This window comes from Mauremys reevesii, linkage group 6 (assembly GCF_016161935.1).
Source record: "Mauremys reevesii isolate NIE-2019 linkage group 6, ASM1616193v1, whole genome shotgun sequence".
Classification (NCBI taxonomy): Eukaryota; Metazoa; Chordata; order Testudines; family Geoemydidae; genus Mauremys; species Mauremys reevesii.
Window position 1 is genome coordinate 117,085,710 of NC_052628.1, and position 17,703 is coordinate 117,103,412.

At 44.1% G+C, this 17,703-nt stretch overlaps 1 long non-coding RNA gene across 2 annotated transcripts in view; it reads right to left on the reverse strand.

Annotated features, from left to right (window-relative positions):
* The window catches only part of LOC120408542, a 76,316-nt gene extending 59,005 nt beyond the window's left edge, over positions 1-17,311 (reverse strand). For both annotated transcript variants that reach the window (XR_005600771.1, XR_005600770.1), the window contains exon 1: positions 17,051-17,311. This is a non-coding gene — a long non-coding RNA (uncharacterized LOC120408542). The remainder of the gene's footprint in view (positions 1-17,050) is intronic.
* Between the last annotated feature and the right edge of the window lie 392 nt (positions 17,312-17,703).

A 17,703-nucleotide genomic window follows, 5' to 3' on the forward strand; every position in this document is an offset into this window, starting at 1 on the left:
AAGGAAGCTGCAAGAGCAGTCACGCATTCCTCCCTGGCAGCACAGGCAGGTTGGTTTGGGTGCCCAGAGCAGCCAATAGAGATGTAAATCACCACCAGGGGTGTGTGAAGGGGTGGGCAGTTGTGTATGAGAGTGAGAGACACTGTCCCTCTCGCTGACTATGCAGCACATTTGGCATGGAGGGGCAGGGCTTCAGGATGTGTCTGAGGAGGTAGGGGTGGTGCAGGCTGCCCCTCAGCTAAAGCAGAACCTAGCAGCCTGCCTGCTTAATGAATTGTTCCCATTGTATTTGTGTATTCCCCCAGGGGCATAAAACAGGTGGAAAAGTTTTAAAGCTCCTTTATATGGCCAGAGTGGTGTAAAGGACAGTATGGCCTTATAAATGCTAATGGTCCTTTAATGATTAGAACTGGTCTAAATTTTTGGACTGAAAAAAATTCTCATCAAAATGTACTCCATGAACTGTTTGCTACTGATCTGTCTGGAAATGGTCAGTAGCCAATATAAATTGTGAGTTTGATCCCCCAGCCCTCACTTGCTCTTCAGTTGCCTATGGTGTAACACTGTGCATATGGCTGCATATATTTGTTGACTAATAACTAGAAATAAAGGGTCAAACCTAGCTACATTACTATTAGTCAAGGGGGCTTGGGGATTTCCTCCAGTGCTCCCCACTCCCATTCTTCATCCATTATAGAGTAGTTTAAATAAATTACCTAAAGAATTGAAACTAGTATGATTATATTGTGTTATTTTGACAAAATATGCAGAATTTTAAAATATTGTGTGCAGAATTTTTTAATTTTTTGGTGCAATTTTTTAAATTTTTTGGCACAGAATTCCCACTGGAGTAATAAACGATCTGGAAAAAGGAGTAAACAATGAGGTGGCAAAGTTTGCAGATGATACAAAATTTCTCAATATAATTAAAAAAAGACTGCAAAGAGTTACAGAGGGATCTCACAAAACTGGTTGATCTCGCAACAAAAAAATAGATGAAATTCAATGTTGAGAAATGCACACTGGGAAAAAATGTCGAGTATACAGACACACTAAGGGTGTCTAAATTAGCTGCTGCCACTCAAGAAAGAGATCTTGGATAATTATCCTGGATAGTTATCTGAAAACATCTGCTCAATGTGCAGCAGCAGTAAGAAAAGCTAATAGAATGTTAGGAACCATTAGGAAAGGGACAGAGAATAAGACAGAAAATAACATAATATCAGAAGTATATAAATCCATGATACACCCACACCTTAAATACTGCTTGCAGTTCTGGTCACCCCATCTCACGAAAGAGATATACAAATGGAAAAGGTACAGAGAAGGACAACAAAAATGATTAAGGGGATGTGGAACAGATTCTCTATGAGGAGATGTCATGGGTCTACCCTCACTTGAAGCTGGGGGGTTTCAAAGTGAAGACCAGCATGTCTTCCCCCACCCCAAAATCCTAGGGTAGGTCTCCCCTTTGCTGCCACCACCGCGGTCAATTACGTGGGCCGGGACACCTCTGGTTTCCCCCTGTCTCCCTTCTTTCCAGAGACGTTCCCTGGGGAAATACAGATCCACTCATCGGAGGGAAACCTCCCCCCCTCTCTCTCTCCTAGCCACTGGAAAGAGATACCTGATTCAAACTGTTTGAATCAAACCCAGGAGGAACTCTCTTCCCCCTCCCTGCTCTGCCCGGAGATAAGCCTGTCTCACCACCGAGAGAGTGTCTTCGCCCCTCCCCCTATCCACAGTAGAAGGGATTTAATCAAGTCTTTATAGAAAGAATTTATTAAAAGAAAAACAAGAAAATACAGAATCTCTATGAGCCCAAGCTGGACACTCATAGGGTATAACCTTGCTAAGTTCTGGAGAGAATCCTCTCTCTTTCTCAGTACAACAAAACAGCAGAATTAAGAATAATCAATAACAAACACACAGAATTGCAAGCATAGGATTATTAGGTGAGGACACAAAGTATCTTTCTAATACTCACTATCTTGACTAGAAGAAATTAGTTCAGAAAGGTGGAAACTTGTAGACTTGATTAAAACATCTGGACTCTTGTAACTCCAGACGGCTAAAGACAAAGACCCCCCCAAACAGAGGGAAAAGTTCCCTCCTAGGAGTTTCAAATTCTCTTCCCTGATTGGTCCTCAGGTCAGGTGCCCACCAGGTACTATGCTTTAACCCTTTACTAACTATTCATGACAGGAGATATTAAAAAGACTAGGACTATTCATCATGGAAAAGAGGCAACTAAGGGAGGCTATGATAGCAGTTTATAAAATCACGGAGAAAAGGTGTTATTTGCCTCTTCACATAACACAAGACCCATGGGTCACCCAATAATTAACAGGCAGCAGGTTTAAAACAAACAAAAGGAAGTACTTCTTCATACAACACACAATCTGTGGAACTCATTGCCAGGGGATGTTGTGAAGGCTGAAGGTATAACTGGATTAAAAAAAAAGAATTAGATAGATTCATTAAGGATAGGTCCTTCAATGGCTGTTAGCCAACATGGTCAGGGATACAACCCCATATTCCGGGTGTCCCTAAGACTCTAACTACCAGAAGCTGGGACTGGACAACAGAGGATGGATACCTTAATGATTGCCATGTTCTGTTCATTGCCTTTGAAGCATCTGGTACTGGTCACTGTCAGAACCAAGGATACTGGGCTAGAGGGACCATTGGTCTGACCCAGTGTGGCCAGTCTTAGGTTTTTATTGTTCTTATGCTATGTTTCAGTTCTCAGGGATCACACCTTGGCACCTTACATGAGCATTTATATCTACTGAATATATGCTATATATTTTCCTGTAATATTGGCTGACATACAGATTATTTTAAAGCCAACTATAGGAATTAAATGCCCTTAAGAAAATTTTTACTCAGGCAAAAATGTTTAAAGGACAGAAGTTAAACAAGCTGAGGTTCTATGGTGCCTAATCACTAACTCTTCTCAGTAGGGGAAGGAAGTAATCATGCCATTTTTCAATAAACTGCCCGTAATGCCTTAGCACAGGTAAATGTTGAACTGAGATAATAAATATCCCTTTAACTCATATAGATGTGTCACATCATAGTTACAAAATGTCAGTGAAGATGAAAAAATGGCATAACCCCTGCCGTGCCCTGTTCTGAGGCTCCATCTCCATTACCTCTGTTAGCGGGAGAGAGGGGCACATAATTGATTTTTTTGGTTCAGCCAGTGTGATGCTGGCAGGCCAGATGCCAGCTCTCACCCAGGCTTCAGGCATTGGGCTAAGAACTAACAGCCTCTTAGCTGGAAACCAGACTCTATGTTAGTTTTGCTCAAAATAGGTATTAGTCTTATAAGAATATAGTTAGCGTTTAGACTCTGTGAATGCTTGTGTGTTGCTGTATGCATTAATCTCACTTATAATATCTATAACCCACATTATAAGGTAATATTTAAGTGTTTGCTCTGAAACTGTAAACCCCCCTAGTCAGGTAAGGAACTACCAAGGCTGAAATACTAGTTTGCCAGGAAAGGTGTTATCTCCTGCCCAACAAAAGAAGGACCATAGACACCAGACAAATTCTGGTGTTCCACAATGGGACAAAATACTTTGTTGGTTGCTCCCTCCACACCCATGAAGAGGAGACTTACATTTGAACTCCTCCCATCATCTTGAGATCTGCGGGAAGGGAATAAGAACAAACTGCATCTTTTGACTGTTTGAAATCTAAAGGCACAGAGACTCTAAACAGAAGCAGAGATCCCCAATGGCTGCCTCCTAGGGCTGCTCTGAAAGACACTTTGGATAGACAGATGACTACAACTCTGTCACTCTTAGGCTTTAGATGGTAACTCATTTGTTCGTATGTTTGCTTGCTTTAATCTGTAAATAACCTGTATCCTTTTTTTCCCCCTAGTTAAAAAATCTTTGGATAGTTTATTACAGGATTGGCTAGGGATAGAGTCCAGAATGCCCTGCAACTGGCTAAGCGGCAGTTCTCCAGAAAAGGGCCTGGGGATTACAGTGGACGAGAAGCTGGATATGAGTCAGCAGTGTGTCCTTGTTGCCAAGAAGGCTAACGGCATATTGGGCTGTATTAGTAGAAGCATTGCCAGCAGGGAAGTGAGGCCACATCTGGAGTATTGTGTCCAGTTTTGGGCCCCCCACTACAGAAAGGATGTGGACAAATTGGAGAGAGTCCAGCGAAGGGCAACGGGAATAATTAGGGGGGCTGGGACACATGACTTATGATGCAATGCTGAGGGAACTGGGCTTATTTAGTCTGCAGAAGAGAAGAGTAAGGGGGGATTTGAAAGCAGCCTTCAACTACCTGAAGGGGGGCTCCAAGTACGATGGAGTTCAGCTGTTCTCAGTGGTGGCAGATGACAGAACAAGGAGCAATGGTCTCAAGTTGCAGTGGGGGAGGTCTAGGTTGGAAAAATTATTCCCCTAGGAGGGTGGTGAAGCACTGGAATGGGTTACCTAGGAAGGTGGTGGAATATCCACCCCTAGAGGTTTTTAAGGCCCGGCTTGATAAAGCCCTGGCTGGGATGATTTAGTTGGGGTCGGTCCTGCTTTGACCAGGAGATTGGACTAGATGACCTCCTGAGGTCTCTTCCAACCCTACTCTTCTATGATTCTATGAGTCATTGTCTTTGGTGTAGGATCTAGACTACCAATTGATCTGGGATAAGTGTCTGGTCTCTTGGAACTGAAAACAACCTAAATGTGGTGCGATTTTTGGCGTAAGTGACCATTATTACTAACTCCAGTTTGGCTGGGTGGCAAGGTAGACTGGAGAGTCTAAGGGAACTCTCTGTGACTCCATGGTAAAAACTACTATAGTAATCTACTTGTCACTGGCTTGGTGAAATCTAATTATAGAACATAATACCAGATAGGGGTGTCTACCCTGTTTGTGACAGTCTGCCCTGAGGTTAGTCACAGTTGTGAGCCACTCCAGACAGCACGTCAGCCAGCAAACGGGGATCCAGGTGGGAGAGAAATCAGAAAAAAATATTTGGTTCTGTTCCAGCAAATCAGAAAGGTCTGTTTCATTCTGGTCAGCTTCAGAAAAAATGTGTGTGTTTATCCCACATGCCTGGGATATGGGAGACCCAGGTTTGAATTCCCATACTGGAGCAAGTACTTGAACTCAACTCTGCCCTCTGCAAGGTGAGTGCTCTAATCACTGGGCTATTCTGCTCTCAATTGCTCTTGTTGAGAGGTTTGTGTGTTAAATACAAAAATATTCATTGGGTCACACAGAAAGTGAAAATGACTCCATAGCCTGGTGATTAAGGCACTCACTTGAGAGATGTGGATTCAGATCTTCTCTCTGCCTGAATCAGAGGCAACTGCATTTTTCTGCAAATAAACTATTGGTCCAATAAATTTTGCTCAGCTTTAGTTAGCAGTTCTTTGATAGCTTCCCTTGTACTATTCTTGGGCCAGACACAGTCAGAATGGAGGTCTTTAATCTGCACGAATCTGGTTCTTGCTCCAACAGTAGCCTCTTATTCAATGAAAGCTTTTTAGCAGTTCTTTCAAGTAAAGAAGGGACTGTTGTCTGCGCATACAAGTCACTGCTTGCATAAGATCAAACCAAATATTACCAGCAGCCTTGTGGTTAATTTCAGCTGGAATTGGAAGTAGGAGAAAATGAAAAGCTGCAGCAGCCAAGGTTTGCTTCTTGCCCTTGCCTTTAGCAGACCAGAGAATTTTTTCCTTAAAAATAAAAAGATCCAGAGAACCCTCAGGGCTTGTAGTTGTTTTCAATACTCTCTAGCTACCACTGACCTGTGATGCAGCATCTCATTAAAACAGTCTGAGGTGCTCTCTGAAATACCACCATTTTCTATGCTTCATCAGTATACATCAGGCTACAAGTTAACAAAACGGCAGACGTTACAAAACAACCAGTAAAGAAACAAACTTGACTCAAGCCCAAGACATCGATTTAAGAGCAGGTGCTTTCTTTTACTATGTTTTACTGAGAGGATGTAGGCAGATAGAGAGATGTGCCACATAATGATATTATTCATGAGACTCTTGAAAGACAGGTCATATACACTTCTGTCCCGGCTCCTACAACTGAATCTATCCAAGTGGACCCTTGAGCATTGACACAGCTCCATGCAACTTAATAGGGCTCTGAGAAGGTGCAAAACTCCACCCATAAGATATTAACTGTAGCCCAAGGTCCCGTGTGCTTGAACAGCAGCCCCGGGAACTACAAGATGTGGCCTACAAACTGCGGCATGTTGGGAGAACTTCCTGGTTCCCGCCAAGGTCAGCGGGAGGTCTCAGAGAGCACTGACTGAGCTGGGAGCACACAGTAGGCAAGAGGTGGCTGGACTGGTAACCCCGTTCTATGTTCTCTACAGAATAAAGCTCTCTTCCTGGTGGTTCGTCTGAGTGGGTCTGGTCTGAGGTGAACACACACTGACACAGAGCACACAAAGGAACCTCGGGCCCAGTCTCCCAAAGTTGTGTAAAGTCACAAGGCAGGCTTCCCCTACCTTGCATAACCTCATACCGGGCCAGTGAACGGAAGGGGTGGGCGGGTGGGTGACATAACGACTAAAATTTCATCAGTCTATAGGAAGAATCACCCTGCCGCATACCTGGTGCTGTATAATAAAACTGAACTCGGCAGCAGATGATTGTTTTAATGCACAAGGCTTTGTAGTCATCACCAGCCCACACAGAGTGTTTTAGGTTGTTCTGAAGGCTGTTGCAATACAGAACACAGTAAATCATTGTCTCTAGAAGTATTCTTTCTGCATACCAGCTATTACTCTCTAAAGATGATGATGTAATTCAGAGTCAACAGCAGGTTTGTTTTCTTCTTCCATTTATTTGGTGGCAGAGAGTAAATAGGCCATTCAATTAAGGCAGTATTCAAAGCCGTTTCCATTACTGAAACCCTCCTCATGAACATGGATAACCTTGCTGAGTCTATTCTCTGTCATGATCTATAAAGGTTTGATGGCTGAAGATAGCAAAAAAAAGCTTTTCTGGTACTTGCAAAACATATCTTACTGTGTGGTCTGGGGCTAATGGAACTTTGAAGAATGTTGAGGACATTGCTGCCGGGCCAGGATCCATTAGGAGATGAAAGAAGGTTTGAAATGAAAGATAGTGGGAGTTAGTCAAAGGGATTCCCACTCATCAGGTGTATATTGGTAATGTGTGTCTTTTCAACTTCCTTCACAGCCTGAATAAACATTTTTCAATATAGGTGAAAACATTTAGCAAGTGAACATTGTGTCTTTCGTGTGGCTGATCTGAAACTGATCTCTTTTTTCCTGAAGAAAATTCCAACACACATTTAAAAAAAAAATGATGAAAATGGAAATTTTCTTTAAATTTGGGTTTTTGATGAAACCCCAGAGACTTTCCGTGAAAATAGGATTTTCACAAACATTTCCATTTCATGCAAAAGCTAATTTTACTAATCATAAAAATGTTTCAGTGGAAAAAAATTCAGCCAGCTCTAATCTTTGACAAGTTGCTCTTCAAAAATGCCTCTTATACATCGAAAATTCCATCTTCCATCTCTTGCCAGAGTTTATGCTCCTTTTCATTGGCTTCAGAAAGGCTGTACCGCATTTCCATTTATCAGAAGGATACGTATTTGGCTTTAGGGTGACTAGATGTCCCGATTTTATAGGGACAGTCCTGATATTTGGGGCTTTTTCTTATATAGGCGCCTATTACCCCCCACCCTCTGTCCCGATTTTTCACATCTGCTATCTGGTCACTCGATTTGGCTTAAACAACCTTTGTATCCTTTGCATTTAACCATTTTTTGCTCACTCCTACTTCCTTTGTTTTTAGATTAGGCGTATGCATGTCTCCCCTCTGTGCGGAAACAACTGTCACACAGTGTCTAAGGATTTTAATTTTCAGGAATAACTTATCTGTACTTGTCTGGCTTGGCAAAACACAGCACCTTACAGTAGCACTGTGTTTTAGGCCACCCCACTTGTCTTTTTATACACTGAGAAAACTTGAATATTTTCCAGAGTGAAAAATGAAATTGCTTTCTTATGAGGTTCTGATGACAAAGATGATAACATTCAATATTTATAGATTCATTCCGAGGCTTAGAGAAGAGTTCAAAACAGTTCGAAAGCAGTGGTGCAATAGAAAACCTAAGAAATAAAATTCTAAATCCTGTTTAACTTCACGCTTTCCTCAGTCACGTAGCTCCGAAGTTTTCTTTCAAGCCCAGTTACAGTTGCTTCTCTTATTGTACAGTGCTAAAAATCACTTTACCTGAAAGGCTAGTTGTGCTTCCATTGGAGTGAATGAGAATTTTGCTATTGTCTTCAACAGCAGCAAGCGCAGATCAATATATATATTTTTTGATGGACTATTGTGCTGTTCCTGTAAACACATCGAAGAATGAGGCTTGTGTTTTCAATAAGAAGTTATAAAATTGAGTTCTGAACGTTTGCATGTCACACAGGGAAGGTCTTCCACACTCCAGAAACACACCGGTGGACTATTCCCTATACTGCAAAACTCTTTAATCAAACTCTATAATCAGGCACCCCATTCTTCTCTTACAGGGTCAAAGTCAATGCAAAGTGAGTGCAAAATGCTACCAGTATGACTAATAGCCCTTTTACTCATTGAGCGCAAATCCAAGTGACAATACAAGATGCAAGAACATGGAGAATCAGCTCCCCCAACCTTTACATTTTCTGAGTTTCATTATTTTCATTATGCAGTCTCAATAGTTCTTATGTGCTTTTTTTTTTTTTTTTTTTGCATTTAGTCAGGGAGACATGATTGTTCCTAAAGAAAATATTTGTCAAGGTTTTTCTTAACGTCAGGGTCTTTTTTAATTGTGCTCTCCAAACAGCAAAGGTGAATCAAAACAGAAAACAATGGCACAGCCGCCTTTTATACCGAAGTAAGTATGTAGCTTAGAGCAGTTACTTGGAAAAGGATTCTGTGCCATTGTTTTCTGTTTTGATTCGCCTTCACTGTTTGGAGAGCACAATTAACTCACACCCCTGTAGATGGCGCTTCTCCAGCCGACATAGATACTGCCTCTCCCAGAGATGGAGGTATTAAGCTCTCTCCCTGTCGGATTAGAGCATCTTCACCAGACGCAGTGCAGCTGTGCTGATAATCTTGTAGTGTAGACCTGTGCTTCCATTAATACAACAACAGAATTGGGAGTGTCATTCATCTGAAACAACAGCTGTTAACACAACCTCTAGTCTTGAAAAACTCTGCAGAATACAGACCCCACCCCTCCAAGAAGCCGAGAAGTCACTCTACAAGAGATTTTGTCCTTTATGGATTTACATAACTTGCTTTCTCTAATACAAACACAGAGCAGCATGTGCATATATATATATTTTTAAACCCTATCCAAACATCAACCACTACGTTGTCTACACAATTCACCCTGTGAGGATGAGAAAAAGAACAAACCACACATGACAGATGTTTGTCAGGTCACTTGACCCACTACTGATAGGTGCCAAGATTGGTATAAGAACATATAAAGAACAGAATAGATTTTGACACGCTCAAGCACTTTGAGTAGTCCCATGGAGTAAAATACTCCCCAGAAGGTATACGGGTGTTAGAATCTGGCCCGTCGTCAACTTAAAATAAAGTAAGTATACAGCATAACATTTGCAGCACGGCCGCTCAATAGATTTTAATTGCAACTTCTAGTACAAGATTAAATATGTCTGATTTACATCATTCTCCAAAGGCCAATTTTTAATTCACCTTGTCTAGCAGGCAGAGGAGCCAAGTGAGAGTTTTCTACATCAGCCAATGTCCTCATTAGTAAGAACATATCACTTACTATCCTATAATCTCAAGTGCTGCACCTGCAGGGCTGCTAGTTAAGGAGGTAGAGTCCAGTGGCATCCAGTATAGTGTATTTGCTGGTTAATGTGTGTTCTCTATTAATGTGAGGATGTGGAATTCTGACTGAAACTATGTGTCAACTCCTGACTCTTTGGTATGTGGCATCAACAGGAAAAATAAATTGTTCATCTGTACAGTAACTGATGTGTGGTCCTTACAGGTGTTCTACTGTTGATGGGCTCCAGCGCACTGGGAGTGCACCCACTCACAGTGGACTATGTATAAGAACTACCACGAAGAACATGCTGTATCTGCACTGAGATTCAGATCTCTCAGGTATGCCGTCTCTGAGCCTGAGGAGTATTAGAGCTGCACAGAAGGGGACAGAGGCAGTGCAGTAGATCTAATCTATTTAAGTTTCAGTAAGATATTCGACACAGTTCCACATGGGAAATTATTACATTGGAAAAGATAGGGATAAATATGAGATGGGAAAGGTGAATAAGGAACTGGATAAAGGGGACACTACAACAGATCATTCTGCACGGTGAACTGTCAGGATGGAGGGAGGTTACTAGTGGAGTTCCTCAGGGATCAGTCTTGGGACCAATTTTATCTAGCGCTTTCTCAAAAAGTGGGAGTGTACTAATAAAATTTGCATAAGACACAAAGGTGGGAGGTATTGGCAATACAGAGGAGGACTGGAATATCATACAAGAAGATATGGAGGACCTTGAAAACTGGAGTGATAGAAATGGGATGAAATCTAGGACAGATCTACAAAACCGACTCATATCGGTATAACTAAGCCACTCAGGGGTGTGAATGATGGATAGTATGATGAGATTGCCTATAGTGGCCCATCTGTGACTGCTAGTAGCAAATATCCCCAATGGCCAGAGATGGGGCACTAGATGGGGCAGGCTCTGAGTCATTACAGAAAATTCTTTCCCAGGTGTCTGGCTGGTGAGTCTTGCTGGCATGCTCAGGGACCAGCTGATTGCCTTATTTAGGGTTGAGAAAGAATTTCCCCCCAGGTCAGATTAGCAGAGACCCAGGGTTTTTTTTTGCCTGCCTCTGTAGCGTGGGGCACAGGTCACTTGCTGGTTTAAACTAGTGTAAATGGTGGATTCTCTGTAACTTGAAGTCATTACACCATTATTTGAGGACTTCACTAACTCAGCCAGAGGTAATGAGTCTATTACAGGAGTGGGTGGGTGAGGTTCTGTGGCTTGCAGTGCGCAGGAGGTCAGAGTAAATGATCATGATGGTTCCTTCTGTCCTGAATGTCTATCACTCTGTAAGCATGGGGATTGTGCCTGTTCTGCAGTGGAGGTGCTCAGGAAGCAGTGATGGATGAACCTTTTCAAAGCTTGGGTGGTTAGTGTGAGAGTGAAAATGAGCCTCAGGTCCAGATAATATATAAACCATTTTTGCATCCACTTTACCCATCTGCCTTACATTACCACTCACTCTGTCGTGCTTGAACAGCAGAGGATACCTGGAAAGAGTTCACTGGGGGGACAAAGATATATGGGTAGCTTTGAACCTAGAACTTGCCAGCATTGGAAAGAAGTGAATTTCAAAAAAAGCTATAGCTGTCTAGATCTGGGACCCGTGGTGAAATCCCGGCCCTATGGAAGTCTATGGCAAAACTCCCACTGACTTCAGCACAGCCAGGATTTCATCCCAGAACTGAATGGAGGAGAGCTAGACCCAGATTTTTGGGCAGCAACAGGTCAGTTTGAATAAAAAGTCACTAGTAGCATGCAAATGTGCTAAAATGTAGCAGGGCTCAGGAAAGACTCCTCCGCCTCTGGTGTGCTTTAGCCACAGAATACAGAGGCAGTCATTACACAGATGTTTTGTGGGTTGTGGGGAAAGAGTGATGGGTGCGGATTAAAGCTTCCTCCGATGTGGGGATCTAGGTTCTGCACTGACCTACCACCATTCCTCAGTCTGTGCCTGATATGCAGACTTCCATCCCCAATTTATTTCTTTCCTCGTGAAGACCCACAGCGGATGTACTACTGAAGACGACGTGTTATTCCCCTGCAGGGGATCCTCTCTGATTGGGCACTCAGTGTAATGGTGAACATATTTCCACTGCAGCAGGCCCTAACGCACCTATGGGAACCTCATCGGACTTCCAAGTTGGGTCCTAAGTTTTTCCTCCCCACCCCAAATAGTATTTAATAGCCCACTTGCTCTCCTATGACAGCAGTTGCACTGCAATAGAATAAATTTCCACTGCTGTTACTATGAGTCAGATCACTCGGAGGAATAGTTAAACTGCAGCAATTCCCTCTAGAGACCCAACACCTCAAAGAGAGAAAGGAAAGCTCCTGACGACGTGGAGATATGTGGACTCTACTGCTCTGACAGCTCTGCTTATTGGCTTGCCGAGATTTTCCCACAGAGCATGATGCATACTGACTCTGCCGCCTTCTTTCTAGGGACGGTGCATGCAGAGCCTGGCCCTGCACATTTCTAATTCCCTGAACAGTCTCCAAGTGACGGTGACAGGGAGTAAAGTATGTTTCTAGAGGAAAAGTCCCAAGAAATATCAGATTTTACCAAAACTCTATTAAACTGTCATGCACTTTAAAGTAAAAAATCCATTGCTTTCCCGGTTGATTCATAAACCCTTTGCTTATATATAGAAGCCTTTTCCCTGGCTAATCGGGCTCATCTTTTCTTCTTCCTTAAGGGAGGTGATTGCGCAGTTCAGGGCTTTTGGCATTACAGCTCTTTACCACAGGCTCTGTTGTACTCAGGGTTTCCATTACACAGAACAATCAGAGCTACCTCCTGTGGCTAATTTAACACCTGTAAATTGCCATGTGCATTAATGAACAACAGTGGCACATTCAAGTGGCCGACTTTTCTCCAACAGGGATATTTTTATAGATGTCACCTATTTATATGTCAGTGACCATTCCCCCACCACCACCCCCAATTTGGGCTATTTTTACATGTGAAATCAAGTACAGTAACTCCTCACTTAAAGCCGTCCCGGTTAACGTTGTTTCGTTGTTACATTGCTGATCAATTATCGTTTGGCAGCCTCCTGCTTTGTCTACTGCTTGCAGGAAGAGCAGCCCATTGCAGCTAGCTGGTGGGGGCTTGGAACCAGGGTGGACCGGCAGCCCCCCCATCAGCTCCCTGCTCCTCTAAGTTCCCTGTGCAGCTGCTGCCTGCAGTTCAGCTGTGTCCCTTCCCTCACTGCTATGTGCTGCTCCTGGCCTCTGCCTTGGAGCTGCTCTCCGAGACTCCTGCTTGTTGTGCCGGGGGGGGGGGGGAGGAGGAGGGGGGCTAATGTCAGGGTGTCCCCCTCCCCCCACACCCCGCTTACCCCATCTTCCATAGGGCAGGGGGGACACACCAGGGCTTAGGACCCAGGGAGCTTGCAGCAGCTGAGGTCTCAGCAAGCTGATCTAATTAACAAGGCAGTTAAAGGGGAAATGTGCATATCTCCCTCCATTCCTGCTGCCTTGCAGAGTGAGAGTGTTAACCCTTGAGGGCTCAGCCAATTGCTAGTTCATCATTTAGCAGTAAGGGAAATATCCCACCCTCTGACTCCTCCACCTCAACCAAGCTTCACAGTCATCATCACTGTGTACCAGTATTACATTGTTTGTTTAAAACATATACTCTGTGTGTGTGTATATATATATAAAAATATGGTCTTTTGTCTGGTGAAAAAAAATTCCTGGAACCTAACCCCCTCAGTTACATTAATTCTTACAGGGAAATTGGATTTGCTTAACATATTTTCGCTTAAAGTCACATTTTTCAGGAACATAACTACAACATTAAGTGAGGAGTTACTGTACCAAATAGCCCCAATCCAGTCCAGTTAAGCTGAAGAAAGATGCACAAGATCTAAAAGACTTGTCATAAATGAAACGTTGATAAAGAACATAATTCCAGAGCAATCTGACAACAGCATTACGTAAAATGTACATTTACATTTCCCAGAAGGAGCAGATCACCCACACCCTTCTAAAAAGAGGAGTTTTGAAATGAAGACTAGCTTCTGTGGGTCTGCCACCGCTGCATTTTGGAATGAGCTTTCCAGCATGGGTGAACAGATTCAGGCTAGTAGGGCTCACACTACTGAGTCACAACTTCAAAGAACTCTCAATACAGCTATGTTCAGAGCATCAGCGCATGCCCGGCTAGCCCTTGTCTGTCAATCTGGTCTGTGACGCTTGCTCCCACTGGCTCCAGAATGCTGGGCAGACATACCCATTTAGCCTCTGTCATCACTGCGACAAGAAAAGAGTGTGTGTTTACACCAATATAGCTAACGTCAGATTGCTACTGATGCAGAATCCTAGCAGAGACAAGACGCTGTAGTTCTCCCCTCCAAGTAGCTAGCTGAGGTCAACTCTAGACTGCCACCTGGAGTTCAGCTCCAGTTTTCACCTCAATGGAGCTAGTCAAGGGGCTCATACACTACGGCAGTGGTTCTCAAACTTTAGTTTTCGCGGACCACGTGAAAATTGCTGAGGGTCTCGGCAGACCATTTAATGAGCTTTCCAAATGTTGTTTGTACCGTTAGCTAACTATTGTAAAGTGCTTTGAATAAAAGCTCTATATACAAAACCCCTTAATAATAAACAATAGTTTTTGTTCTACAAATAAAAGCATACCACTCATATTTTAATATCAGTAGGCTTACTTTTCTAATGCGATGGATGTGCCCTCTCTTCCCTGCTGTGGCAGCCCCCGAGCTGGGGCTGGGAAGGACGAGGGGGGGGAGTCTCTCCTTCTCTCCCCCACCGCAGCAGCCCCTGATCTGGGGCTAGGAAGGAGTGCTGTCTCTCCTCAGCCCTGGAGCTGGGGAAAGTCACCTCTTTCTCTGGCCACCGCAGCCCTGCACACCCCCGATTCCCCACACCCCCTCTTCTCAGGGCCACCACCTCACCTTACATGTGCATCTTCTCCAGGGTCCAGGCACCTAAGCTCCACTGATTAGGTGGGCAGCCCTTCATTCTCTCATGTGCGACCGCCCAGACACACACCTTAGAGGGAATTATCCATGGACCACCTGAATGGAGCTTGCGGGCGATTGGTGGTCTGTGGACCACAGTTTGAGAACCTCTTCACTATGGGTATATCTACATTTGATTCCCAGCTCACATAGGTGCACCTTTGCTAAGGGCCAGCTCCAGGTTTTCTGCTGCCCCAAGTGGCAAAAAAATAATAAAAAAAAATAAAAAAGCCGCGGCAGCGCAATCACACCGCTTCACTCTTCAGCGGCAATTCAGCGGCGCGTTCTTCGCTCCAAGAGGGACTGAGGGACCCACCGCTGAATTCCCGGACGTGCCGCCCTTTGGTATTGGCTGCCCCAGCACCTGCTTCTTTAGCTGGTGCCTGGAGCCAGCCCTGCCTTTGCTATCTGCTTGAGCTAGCATACTAAAAATAGCAGTTTGGCTGGAATAGCATGGACAGCAGCTTGGGCTAGTCACCTGAGTATCTCCCCAGGGGGTCCAGGTGGGTTTGTACTCAGGTAACAAGCCCAAGCTACCCCAGGTACATTGCTATTTTTAGCACACTAGCTCAAACAGAGCTAGCATTGGTACATCAAAGCGAGCTGGGAATCACACCTACCAGCTCAAACTGACATATTCATAGCATGTGACACTGACACGCATGCACTTCTGTGAAAATATTTTGGTCTTGTTCCAATGCAGAATAAAAGAAATGTCAAAACCTTGAAAAAACAACAAGGAGTCCTTGTGGCACCTTAGAGACTAACAAATTTATTTGGGCATAAGCTTTTGTGGGCTACAGTCCACCTTGAAAATGGCAACGGAATTGTCACCCTCCAGGCAGTTCTAGTAAAAACTGTGCTTTGTCCTGCATCTCAGTGTAAAAACGCACATCTTTTTACAGTGAAGACAAAGCCTTAGTTAGTCCTGGTTTTAGCTTTGCAGAAACAAGTGCTGAGTGCTACAGTGAATGGTTGTCAAGAGAGGTAAACTTCTTAGCAGGGGCGGCTCCAGGCCCCAGCATGCCAAGCGCGTGCCTGGGGTGGCAAGCCACGGGGGGCGCTTTGCCAGTCGCCGTGAGGGCGGCAGGCAGGCTGCCTTCGGCTGCATGCCTGCGGAGGATCCGCTGGTCCCGCGGCTTCAGCGGACTTGCCGCAGGCAGCCTGCGGGAGGTCCGCCGAAACCACGGGACCAGCAGACCCTCCGCAGGCAAGCCGCCGAAGGCAGCCTGCCTGCCGTGCTTGGGGCAGCAAAATGCCTACAGCTGCCCCTGCTTCTTATCAAAGTTTCCCTTCCAGCAGCCTTCTTATAGTGAGGGATCTCCCACTTTTTGAATTGACTATTGAGAAGGATGGGATGCAGAGCACACCACTTGAAAAACTACGCTAGGTTACAACCTAGGAGATGATGCACAGGACACAAGGGATCTGGTTTTGCTCTCATTTACCGATTTATGTCGTGATCGGGACAGGAGCGGTCAGACCTAGTAGCCAGAGTGGGAGTCAGGGTGTTAGAGTTTTCAAAACCCAAAGCAGTGGAAACTTAACTCTTTTACTCCAGGCGGCGTCAGGAATGAATCAATGGGAACACAGCAATTCTGTCCAATGAAAGATTAATACAAGTAACCACGTTCTAATCTAAAACTACAGTTCATTAGATTTAAGCACACACAAACATAAGCAATAGGTTTACGACATCCCAAATAATTACCTAGAATCTGAGTTGGTATTGAGTAATTAACAGCGGATCCACAATGACTGGTCGCTTCCCCACCAGGGAAAAAGTCTCTCAGGATAGCTTCAGAGGCCTGCTCCAAAGTACACTCTATTATCCAGTCTTTTTATAACTAACTTTTACAAAACACACAGCTCATAATGTCCCCTAATGGGTCATCACCTATCCTAACTTCAATAAACTATTTATCAACAAATATTCCTAGCAATCTTAATCACAATAAGGTTCTATAGTAAAGAGGCTCAAAACTCAAGGTTTCCATTCACTCAGTTGTCTTTCAGTCTCAAAATGTCGATACTTTTTCCTCCCTCCTCCCATTGTGATTAGCAGAAACTGCAAATCTGCAAATCCGTTTGATTTTGCCTCCAAAATCCCTTCTCATTCAAATTAACCCTTAACTAGGCAGTGTTCTATTTTATTAAAACATGGTGGCTACATACACACAATATGGTTGCAATTAGCTTGATAAAAATCTGGTGGTACACATACCCCTCAAATCCAGGGCAACAAGGGTACCAGAAGGCTAGAGTCCAATACAGGCCAGATGGCAAACCAAGAGGCAGGCAGGGTCAGGTTACTGGGAGGTCCGAGTCTGAGATGGGTCAAATGGCAAACGAAGAGTCAAGCATCAGGAGACAAGAAGAGTCATACGCTGGAATCTGGGTTCTCTTATACATGGTCTCTGAAAGAGTCAGGCAGTCTGTGTTGATGCTGAGACAGCCCTCTGTCATGGCTTCCTGTACTGGTGCCAGACAATCCGTGGACTGTGAGGAACTGCCATTCAGGTCCTGCTGGGCAGTAGTTTCTGCTGAGCCCAGCCTCGTGCAGCCCTCCTACAACAACCCAACCTAAGCCTTCTGTGGTGATGTGGATGCATCAGCACCCTAGAACCATGTTGATCCCTGGTTCTAGCCCCACAGGTTCTTACAATTTAACTCTATTGACATCCGTTGAGTTACTCCTAATTTACATCAGTGTAAGTAAGCAAGTTCAGAATCAGGACCTGTAAGCCAGTAGGCCAACTCACCAGCCTAGGCACAAAACATACTCTCCAAACACAGGATTTCAGTCCCTTTTTTCTTCAGGGCTTTGGTTGCATTCCTTCAAAATAAAACTGTTCAATACAAATTCAACATCTCAAG